Source organism: Pseudorca crassidens, chromosome 11 (assembly GCF_039906515.1).
Source record: "Pseudorca crassidens isolate mPseCra1 chromosome 11, mPseCra1.hap1, whole genome shotgun sequence".
Classification (NCBI taxonomy): Eukaryota; Metazoa; Chordata; class Mammalia; order Artiodactyla; family Delphinidae; genus Pseudorca; species Pseudorca crassidens.
In genome coordinates this window covers 89,065,930-89,077,684 of record NC_090306.1, presented here as the reverse complement: position 1 = coordinate 89,077,684, position 11,755 = coordinate 89,065,930, and the positions used below count along the sequence as shown (strand labels likewise).

Below are 11,755 nucleotides of genomic sequence, written 5' to 3'. Positions count from 1 at the left end.
TCTAATCTGATGTCCAGGCCTCCAGTCTTCTTGATTAAAGCAGGAAGCAAAGCATGGAGTTCTGGCATTTGTTGATCTATTTCAAAGCAAGGGGATCCAGTTTTTCTACATGCCTATCACTGTGGACACCTGTTGCTTTTTGCTTCCTAAGTACCAGTGCCTTGATTTTCATCTGAGAACCTGCTTTCCTTCATTCTCAGCTCCCTTTCCTCTCGCTGAGCTGAGAGAATGCACCCTGGAGCTTGGGGTCAGGGAGGAGGGACCACCATGAAGGAAGAACTAGACTGGGAATGAAGGGAACAGAGGAGGGAAGAGCAGAAAGACAAGGGGATGTAGTCCCAGTGACATCATCTGAATACCTAGCTCCATACGTTGAAACCAGACCCCCAGCTTCTGGGCTTTTGTTGCATCAGTCAATACATTTGCTTTGGTGCAAAAGGCAGTTTAAGTCTGGGTTATATATCCCTTGGAACCATCATATATGGGTATTTACATTTATTATCTTTGAGCTTTTCCTCTCTTTTCCCCATATTCACCCACTGATCCATCCATTCAAACATGTGTCCAGACCTCATAAAGTACAAGGCACTCTGCCCAGCACCCCTGGGAGATCTAACCCTTTCCTAAAGGGCTCACAGCCTAGGAGGCGCCAGGCCAGAGAGCTGGCGGCCTCAGTAGGGGCCAAAGGGGAAAGCTGTGTGCTCCTCTGAATTCTAGGAGCAAAGGTTTCTCCCCTAAAGGCCGTTCGCTCCCAATCTGAACTAGTTCTCACAGTCTACCTAGAAGAGGCAACATGAGACCACACTGGCCTGGTGCGCTGCCATCCTGGTCTCCAACCCCAGAGACTTTCAATGGAGTGGTGGCACCCTACCGTTGTCTGCCTTAACGCCATGCCTCCATCTACCCTCCTGAATGTGTAATGTGCTCTTCTTTTTTTTTTAATTTAATTTTTTCTTTTATTTCGGAGCATAGTTGATTTATAGTGTTGTGTTAGTTTCAGATGTATGGGTCTTCTTTTAAATATCAAAGATACTAATATTATGATTAAAGGTATAGAGAGACTGGGGCACCAGGGCTATGGGATAGCCACTCTGGGGCTGCAGATGACATGGTTGCATCCCTGACCCCGGAATGAATGGGGTCCCCGTCCTCATGCTCGTCTTCTGAGGTCCTTCAGAGTCCAGCACCAACCTACTTTTCCCACCTCATTCCCGTTCCTCCCCATTTTATTATTATTATTATTTATTATTATTATTATTTATTTTTGCGGTACATGGGCCTCTCACTGTTGTGGCCTCTCCTGTTGCGGAGCACAGGCTCCGGACGCGCAGGCTCAGCGCCATGGCTCACGGGCCCAGCCGCCCTGCGGCATGTGGGATCCTCCCGGACCGGGGCACGAACCCGTGTCCCCTGCATTGGCAGGCGGACTCTCAACCACTGCGCCACCAGGGAAGCCCTCCTCCCCCTTTTAGAACTGAAGGAAGCTCCAAAGAAACAAACGATTCACTCTTTTCCTGTTGGGCCCAGCCACTCCTATCTGGGATTCTTCCCTCTCCCTTTCTGCAGGTATAAACTAGATAATCATGAAGGCCCAACACACTCCCCTGCCATGCAAGTGGAAGAATCATTCCCTCCTCTGAACACCCTCCCCACTGAGCGTCCTTCACAGCACAACTGCCCCGTCTATTTCATGCCTGGTTTTCTCAAGTCGGGCGACCACTTGATTCACAGGGACCCAAAGCCACAGAGCCACTGCCCTCTCCAGGCTGGACCGCGGGTGGTCTAGAGTAGGTAATGTGGAGGGATCAGTGAAATCCCCCCGCTCCTAAAGCCACCTGCACAGGCAAGTCAGTAGAGCCAAGGGCCTGGGTGGGACCCAAGAAGCTGGCCTTGTGTTTCCAACTCTGAACCACAATCTGTACAATTCATTCTAGAATATGCACAGGGCAATTGGGATGGGCTTAAGTGAGGAACACTGATGAGTTTATGGGGGACCTGAGGGATATCCTGGTGGCCAGTGGAGACAAGTCATTACATCCTGCTTTAGGGCTCTGTGTCTGTCTTCTCTCATGGTTTCCACGACGATGATGGTGTTGGTGATCACGAGCTGGTATGAGACAACAGCAGACAGCTGGGGACAGCTCTGTGCCAGGCACCTTCACACCTTCAGGTTATTTAAATACATTATCTTTAATCTTCCCAGCAATTCTCTGAAGTAGACGCTCTCACCACTGGAACTTTCCACACTCAAGGGAAGGAAGCAAACCAAGGCAGAGTGCTAATGTTGTGAAAATTCCATGAGCAAACAGGAGATTCTCTTGCTACCTTAGTCTCACAAGCAACTGGGGGAAATCTCAAAGGAGTCGTCACTGCCCTCTCGACGGTCATTCCCCTTTACAATCCTACACTGTCACTCTTCCCTTCAAGAAGTCGAGTCTACTTCTCTAGCCCCTTGACTCTGGCTGGCTGTGACCTGCTCAGACTAGCAGAACGTGTTAGAAGTGAGGACGAGCCAGTTCTGGAGCCTATTATGAAGCCTTGTAGTTCCTGCCCTTTGCGGCCACACCTTCATACCACACTGGCAAAAGTTTCTCCCTGTTGAATGCAAGTACCATGAAGTGTGAACTTTCTCTTTCCAGGGCTGTAGCTCCGGTGCTTGCAATAGTGCCAGTCATATAGTAGACGGTCACTAAGTATTTGTTGAATGAATGAATGAATCAGTTAATTATCTCTTCAGGGAAGCTTGATAGGAAAGGGGGAAGGCCCCTCTGTAGCTAAAGAAATTTCCCAATTGTTCACAGATGTCAGAACGTTCTTTAATAGAGGCGGTAATAGTGATCCCCCAAAATTCATGGGGGACCTCAGAATGTGACCTTATTTGGAAATACGGGGTTTTTTTTTTGCAGATGTGATTCATTAAACTGAAGTCATACTGAGTTAAGGTGGGTCCTAGTCCAATGACTAGTGTCGTTATAAGGAGAGAATACAGAGACACACATAGAGAAGGCCACGTGATGGCAGAGGCAGAGGGTGGAGTGATTCATCCACTAGCTAAGAGATGCCAAGGATTGCCAGCAACAACCAGAAGCAGGGGAGGACAAGGAAGGGTGTACGCGTGGAGCCGTCAGAGAGCGCGTGACCCTGCTGACACCTTGATTTTAGACTTCCAGCCTCTGGAGCTGTAAGAGAATAAACTCCTGTTATTTTAAGCCACTGAGTTTATGATACTTTGTTATGGCAGTCCTAGGGAACTAATACAGGAATGAAGCCTTCAGCCCATACCTTTGAGCAAATTGTTATAAAATATAAATGTATAAGAGAGGGTAACATTATATAAGATAATATTTTTACATAGAAGAGTAAGGAAAGGGTATTAGAGCACTAAGTAGAAAGTGGGTAAGATCTGCAATCAGAAGACCTAGGCGTGGGCAAGACCCTTAACTTTTTTTTTTGTAAATTAATGTGTATTTGCTTTACAATGTTGTGTTAGTTTCTGCTGTACAGAAAAGTGAATCAGCTATACGTATACATATATCCCCTCTTTTTTGGATTTCCTTCCCATTTAAGTCACCAGAGAGCACTGAGCAGAGTTCCCTGTGCTATACAGTAGGTTCTCATTAGTTATCTATTTTATACATAGTAGTGTATATATGTCAATCCCACTCTCCCACTTCATCCCAGTTCCCCTTCCACCCTGGTATCCATACTTCCCTTCTCTACGTCTGTGTCTCTATTCTGTTTTGCAAATAAGTTCACCTGTATCAAATTCTTCTAGTTTTTTGCTAAGACAAATTGTCTTTTTCCCTGGTTCAAGCCAAGGGCCCACAGAGCCATATTTGCTTGCCCCCACCTATGTGAATTACGGTAAAATCAAAGATGAGTATAAAAAAGGGGATCTAAGAGGTTAAAGAGTAGTGACACATTGATCTAAAGTACAAAATATTAGCTAGAAGTCTTGCCTGGCTGTCTCTAACTCCCCTGAAGTTAAAGGGGAGGAATGAAGATTGTTTTAGCGGTTACACTTCAAAGACGACCTGGATAACGGACCTTAAAATGTTGGTGAACTGTTTCATTCTTTGCTTTCTACTTATTATTATTAGTGAAAACCCTTAAAAAGGAAACAGACAATAAACTCAAAACTGTGTTCATTCCTATTTAGTTACTGTATGGGAAGGAGAAGATTCTGTATTATTTGGCTTTAGACTGCAAGAGAAAGATAGTTATGAAAAGAAAGAGCCGTAGTTTTTCTAAAGCAATGGATGAGAGAAACAGGGTCAATTCCTATGATAGACAACAAGAAGGTCTAAGAAGTACCCCAAGAAGCCATCCCTAAACCCAGTAGTGATTTTGGAGGAGGATTTTCAGAAAGACTCTTCTTAGGTAAATCCAGATATATCTCAATAGAGCTTGAAAATGGGGAAAGGTTGTGAAGATCACAAGATGAAAGATGAAGGAAGAAGACCTGAAGTATCGCCTATGGTCAGCACCTGACCACCATTCCCCTAGCAAGAGCCAACAGTTCTTAAGAGGTGATCACATCAATGAAAACCGGACTCTGCCTCAGAGTCAGATATTTAAAATACTGACGTCAAGGCCTTGACTTGAATCATAACTTCTGGGGAAGAGACTTCATAATCTCTGTCTTTTAAAAGACTCTCAAATGATCTTGGTAATCAGCTACTTTAGAAACTACTATTTTATATGTAACTCTCACTTAGACGAGTATGACTTTTTTGGAAGAGTTTGAGAAGAACTGACTTGATTCAAAGGATTCTTTGAATGTTTTTTAGAATTCAGTAGTGATACCATCTGGTCCTGGGGCTTTCTTAATTGATGGGAAGGTTTTTAGATACTGATACACTCTCCATACTAGTTATGGATCTGTGTAGGTGCTGGCTTTCTTCATGATTTAATTTTGGCCTGTTGTACATTTCTAGGGATTCATCCATTTGTTCTGGGTTATCCAATCTGTTGGCATAAAATCTCTTATAATCCCTTTATTTCTGTGTTGTCAGTTCTAATGTCTCTCCCTTCGTTTCTGATTTTAAGTCTTCTCTTTGTTTCTTAGTCTAGCTCAAGGTTTATTAAATTTGTGTATCTTTTCAAAAAAACAATTTTTTTCTTATTTTTCTATTTGCTATTTCATTTATTTGCCTTTCTGCTTTTTAAAAAACTTTTTGCTTTGTGTCTCATGTTCTAGGTTTAATGAGGTTGTGATTTAATCTTTTCCTGTTTAACTTTGGTATCATGTGTATTTTATTTTATTTATTTTTAATTTTTTAACATCTTAATTGGAGTATAATTGCTTTACAATGGTGTGTTAGTTTCTGCTTTACAACAAAATGAATCAGTTATATATATACATATGTCCCCATATCTCCTCCCTCTTGCGTCTCCCTCCCTCCCACCCTCCCTATCCCACCCCTCCAGGCGGTCACAAAGCACCGAGCTGATCTCCCTGTGCTATGCGGCTGCTTCCCACTAGCTATCTACCTTACGTTTGTTAGTGTATATATGTCCATGCCTCTCTCTCGCTTTGTCACAGCTTACCCTTCGCCCTCCCCATATCCTCAAGTCCATTCTCTAGTAGGTCTGTGTTTTTATTCCTGTTTTACCCCGAGGTTCTTCATGACATTTTTTTCCCCTTAAATTCCATATATATGTGTTAGCATACGGTATTTGTCTTTCTCTTTCTGACTTACTTCACTCTGTATGACAGACTCTAGGTCTATCCACCTCATTACAAATAGCTCAATTTCGTTTCTTTTTATGGCTGAGTAATATTCCATTGTATATATGTGCCACATCTTCTTTATCCATTCATCCGATGATGGACACAGGTTGTTTCCATCTCCGGGCTATTGTAAATAGAGCTGCAATGAACATTTTGGTACATGACTCTTTTTGAATTATGGTTTTCTCAGGGTATATGCCCAGTGGTGGGATGGCTGGGTCATATGGTAGTTCTATTTGTAGTTTTTTAAGGAACCTCCATACTGTTCTCCACAGTGGCTGTATCAATTTACATTCCCACCAACAGTGCAAGAGGGTTCCCGTTTCTCCACACCCTCTCCAGCATTTATTGTTTGTAGATTTTTTGATGCTGGCCATTCTGACTGGTGTGAGATGATATAGACCCTTAACTTTTTAAGCCTCGGTTCTATTATTTGCAAAATGGGAATAGTGCCACCTACCCTGCAGGGGTGTTGATTAAATCAAATAAAAAGTATGGGTTGGCATTTAGACAATAAGATCAAGTCCAGTTCAGAATTTGGACAAGGTATGGTACACTGAAGGCAGTTAACATATATGCATTCTTTTTAAAATTAATCAATCAATCTTTGGCTGCGTTGGGTCTTCCTTGCTGAGAGCGGGCTTTCTCTAGTTGCGGCGAGCGGGGGCTACTCTTTGTTGCGGTGCGCGAGCTTCTCATTACGGTGGCTTCTCCTGTTGCAGTGCACGGGCTCTAGGCACGCGGGTTTCAGTAGTTGTGGCTTGCGGGCTCTAGAGCGCAGGCTCAGTAGTTGTGGCGCATGGGCTTAGTTGCTTCACGGCATGTAGGATCTTCCCGGACCAGGGCTTGAACCTGTGTCCCCTGCATTGGCAGGCGGATTCTTAACCACTGCGCCACCAGGTAAGTCCCTATGCATTCTTCATGAAAGAAGAAAAAAAAAATCCAGGAAAGAAGTCCAGAAATCTCAAAGACAAATTTCACCGGCTCTATAATTTTGTTGCAGGCCAGCCCTAGGTCATGGAGTTCAATTGATATTTAGTTTGAATGGTAAAACTCTGACTTTTGCGATTTCTGAACAGATGTATTCATCACCTTAAGAAGAGCATTCATGCCACTTAAAAAACCAAACCCAAACCAGAACTGTCCTAAAGGAAACAGGACTAGGAAGGAAAAAGGGCCCGTCAATTTTGTCCATTTGAATCACTACTGGACAGTATTGAAGGCAATAAATGGCTAAATGAGCAGAGAAACAAGGGGTCCTCCTTCTTTCCCCCCAGCTTTTTTCAGTTGGAGACAATTTTCTGGCCGTTTCAATCCCCAGGGAGGTAGCACGTCAGATAATACTGCACTCAGGACCGCAGAGCCATGAAAAATGGAAACGATACCACAGCGTCGTTTTACATCCAATTGCAGAGACAGAAAATAACTCAAAGGGGCTTTGGAATGTGCTATTGTGGTTTCTCTCTCTTCCATTTCCTCCTTCTCCACGGCAGTTTAGGTGGCAAACGGTGCACCTGCTGCAAGGAGGCAGCACAGTTTCCCTCAGGAGGGCTTTGGGGCACAGATCAAGAGAATAGGCATATTCTCAATCCTGAGACATATTCCCAATTCCTTCTCAGAGGAAGGAATTCACCCAGGCCTCTAGTGTTGATTTTCTTTTAACAAAATATTTTGTTTTTATTTTAAAACAATTTCAGGCTAGTGTTGATTTAACTTATTTAAAGTATAATGGTACTTAAATATGCACAAATATAAAACTAGGTAGAGAAGGACCAACACAAATGGAAACATTCAAGTGAACGACATTAACCTGACGGATGATGATGTTTACTGGAACCAAAGCCCTACTAGAAACGTACAGGGTACTTGCCGTCTATGCCGGGATAGGCTCTTTGCAGTGTGGCATTCCTCCTGTACGTGCCGCTCAACTTTCCCACTGCTTTCTCATTTCTAGTTACTGTAAAATCCAGCACCCTCTCATATCACTTGACCTTTGCTTGGTCCAAATGCGTCATTAATATATTTTTTTGTCTCTGCCCATTTCTAATGAGCCCAAGACAATAAAAATCGAGATACACGTGACTACCAAGACCATCGATGAACACGTGTGCCGTAATTTCACATGGCAGGACTAGGTGTGGCCCTGACAATCCAGAAATGCTTTAACGTTTTTTCAAAATACAAATAAGAATACAAAATAAAAATACAAAATTAATACAATTCTCAGAACTCAGATCCCTGGGAGCTGTATCTGTGGACCCCCTTGTATCTTGGTTTAAGAAACCTGGATTAAGGGGAGCCCTGGACAGGTCAGAGAGAAGAGAAGAATTCTTCACCATCATGGCCAGGATGGGGCAGGAGAGATTTCGGATGGCGGCCTGGGCTGTTGCAGAGATCTCCATTTTTGTTATTAGGACCAACCGCATGTTAGAAATTGTAATCAGGTAAGCAGTGATTTCTAACCTTAAAGAAAATGCAGAACTGGTCATGTCACTTCCACACTTGTCCCCAGTCAGGGTTCACAGGAGCTTTTGTAATGGTCCCAACTCTTCAGCAACTAACAGGTTCCCCGAGTATCAGTTTGACATCTATCCAGGAAGAGGAGGGAGTGAAGAGCATTTCCTTGGTGAGCCCCTTGCTCCCTCGTCAGGGAAAGAAAACATCTGTCTTCTCCAACCATGTTGTATCAGTTTTACAAACAGGGCTTGTTTTTCTGATAATTATCTGAGCTTGAGATCAATCTCTTTCCTTTTTCACTCCCTTTCTTTCCCCTCTTCTTTCCTTTCTCAAAGGTATCTGAAGAGACCATAACAAAGGACATACGTGTAGCATAAAACTGAAAGAGGAAACAACAAATATACTAAAAGGGCTGTGACTGAGGATCTTCTTTGGTGGTGGGCTTCCTGGTAGCAGGGACAAAAGGGGAAACGGGATTAAGTCCCCTTGCTTTTGTTCTCAGAAAGAAGTAGCATTCCAATTGCTTGGGGCAGAAAATATACGCGGTGTTAGGGACTCAGAAATTTGAGTCGAGGAGGGAGATTCTTGGATTCAGTGTGCCCATGCTGGAATATTCAGAGGGTCTCTATCTTCGTGGGAGACGAGTAGCACGCGTCACTACCACCTGTGTCCACAGGGCCCTTCAGCATTCACAGAGCACTTTCACACACCGTCCCACTTAAAGATCCCAGTGGGACTTCTCCAGAACCTGCTAAAAGAAAGTTTATATTCAGCAGACCGGCCCGTACTTCCGACCACGTGTCATCTTTTTCTGGGCTGGCTCTGCCAGGTATTACCAATAATACCTCACGTGAATGGTTCTCAACCTTGAGCTTGCACGGCAATCACCTGGAGGACTTGTTAAAATGCAGTTTGCTGGATCCACCCCAAGTTGCCCATTCAGTAGGTCTGGGACTGGGCCTGAGAATCTGCATTTCTAGCAAGTTCCCAGGTTGTCAGTTTGTTAGGGCTGCCATAACAAAATACTACAGACTGGGTGGCTTAGGCAGCAGAAACGGATTTTCTCAGTGCCCTGGAGGTGTGCGCAGGGGTGGTTTCCTCTGCGGTCTCTCTCCTTGGCTTGCGTATGTCTGCCTTCCTGCTGCCTTTTCACACGCTCAACCCTCTGTGCATCTTTACCCCTGGTGTGTCGTCGTCTTTTTTTTTTTTTTTAAGTACATTTATTTAATTATTGGCTGTGTTGGGTCTTCGTTGCTGTGTGCGGGCTTTCTCTAGTTGCGGCGAGCGGGGGCTACTCTTCGTTGCGGTGCGCGGGCCTCTCATTGCGGTGGCTTCTCGTTGTGGAGCACGGGCTCTAGACGCGCGGGCTTCAGTAGTTGCAGCACGCGGGCTCAGTAGTGGTGGCACACGGCCTTAGTTGCTCCGTGGCACGTGGGATGTTCCCTGGACCAGGGCTTGACCCCGTGTCCCCTGCACTGGCAGGAGGATTCTTAACCACTGCGCCCAAGGGAAGTCCTCTTCCTCCTCTTACAAGGACACCAGTCTTACTGGATTAGGCCCACCCTAATGGCCTCGATTTAATTCAGTCACCTCTTTAAAGGCCCTATCTCCAAATACGGTTATGTTCTGAGGTACTGGGGGGTTGGGACTCCAGTATATGAATACTGGGGGTGGGGCACAATTCAGCCCATTACACCAGGTGAGGCTGACGCTGCTGGTCCGAGGACCACACTTTGAGAACCACATCTTTACACTATGAGGAAAGGACTGTAATCTAACATCTTTCACCAGTTCAAGGTATTCTTAATTATAGAACACAGAGCCAAGTTCGTCATCTGCTGCCAGGCAACTCCTAGGTCTACCTCCAGCTGCAACCTCGACTCCCCTCACCTCCCTTTGATCTCCCAAAAGTATAAATTAGGTCAGAGGAAGGCTGATTCTAGGAAACCGTGAACATGGCTACAGGCTCTGGGCTGTGTCCTGTGTTCTCACTTAGATGTCTATTTTTAATTTGGACATTTAAAAAAGGCAACTGTAATTAGCTGAAGTACCAAATTTAGGGACTGTTTGAAAAAGTCTTTAAGACTTCACTGTTTCATCTTAAAAGGAAGGAAAGCACGTTTCCCTTAAATTAAAACATCTTTTGCGGTGTTTACAGTTTCTTTCAGACACAAGGACCCAAACTGAAGGAGGAGCAGCTGGTCCATTTTACTGTCCCGGGTGGAGGAGATGCAGAGAGATGGAAACCCAGAGAAAAAGGTAAATGTAAAGGCATCAGGAGAGTGGGGTTGGCAGAATCTGTCATTAACAACTGCCTGCTTGGGTCCAGCCTCAGGTTCTCCACTTGCAAATCCTAATACAAGACCCCTTCGAGCATCTTGGGGACACTGCCATCATCTCGCTGATTTCAGAACTGGGGGAGGGAGAGGAAAACCCGGGGATCTGGTTTGCTATGATTCTATTATATTTCCTTCTGGTCCAGTAATTCCTAAACTCTCACAAGAAAGGCTAGTCATGAGGAATCCCTGAAGAAACCACATCCACAGCAAAAAAGAGGCCTACGTTTATACTAGCTGCCATTTCTTGAGCACTTACTATGTACCAGCCACTTTTAATCCTCACGGTCTAGGGGATAGGTATCATTAGTGTTCCCAACTTATGAATGAGGAAACTGAGGCGCAGGGAGAACAAGTTGCTCAAGATCAGGGAGCTAGGAACTGGGGTTGGGTTTTGAATCCAGGCAGCCTGTGCTCTGAGCCCCTGCACTGTGCAGCTCCCCAGGATCTGCAGCTCCCTCTGGGAGTTACCGTCTCCAGGGCAGCTGCTGGAGCCATGCGTCTCCATCCTGGCAGCTCACAGGGGAGCTTTAAATACCACTGGAGGCTGGGGCCCACCCCAGATATCTGATGTGATTGCTTTGGGTGTGGCCAGCTCCCTGGGGATTCGAAAGCTGCCCAGGTGGGAACCATGTCTTAGAGGCTCCAATGCCAGCAGCTATATAAACTAAATCATGGAGTGGACTTGAGCAGTGACCCTTGTGTGATCTTGGGCAAATTTCACCTTCCTGGTCTTCAGATTTGAAATTAGGGGCTTTCCGTCCTGTAGGGCCAGAGATCAAAGGTCTAGAAGCCACAATTCTAACGTCTTTGGCTGCGTCCTTAGAGAACCACTAGGAATTCGATAATGCTTAAAAACTTCTATGTTTAGAAAAGAAAGGAGAAAAACATTGAGCCTTTAAAGAAAGAATCTAGTCTGAACCTGTTGCAAAACTTAAAGGGTTTAGGAAAGAACTGATTCCACATTAACTGACATTAGCATTGCCAGGGAAATTGGCTTCTTTTTTTCTTTTTTTGAATTGAAGTATAGTTGATTTACAGTGTTGTGTTAATTACTGTTGTGCAGCAAAGTGATTCAGTTATACATATATACACATATATATATGTATACATTCTTTCTTAAAATATTCTTTTCTATTATGGTTTATCATAGGATATTGAATATAATACCCTGTGCAATATAGCAGGACCTTCTTGTTTATCCATCCCATATATAAAAACTTACATC

The 11,755-nt window shown here is 44.4% G+C and overlaps 1 protein-coding gene and 1 long non-coding RNA gene across 9 annotated transcripts in view; one reads left to right on the top strand and one right to left on the bottom strand.

Moving 5' to 3' along the window:
• The window catches only part of CHST11 (carbohydrate sulfotransferase 11), a 288,364-nt gene that overhangs the window by 5,657 nt on the left and 270,952 nt on the right, over nt 1–11,755 (bottom strand). The gene's annotated exons all lie outside the window — the stretch shown is intronic.
• LOC137202355 (uncharacterized) overlaps nt 1–11,755 on the top strand; it is a 50,923-nt gene that overhangs the window by 33,794 nt on the left and 5,374 nt on the right. Inside the window, exon 3 of the long non-coding RNA XR_010932556.1 lies at nt 10,350–10,450. This is a non-coding gene — a long non-coding RNA (uncharacterized lncRNA). The remainder of the gene's footprint in view (nt 1–10,349; nt 10,451–11,755) is intronic.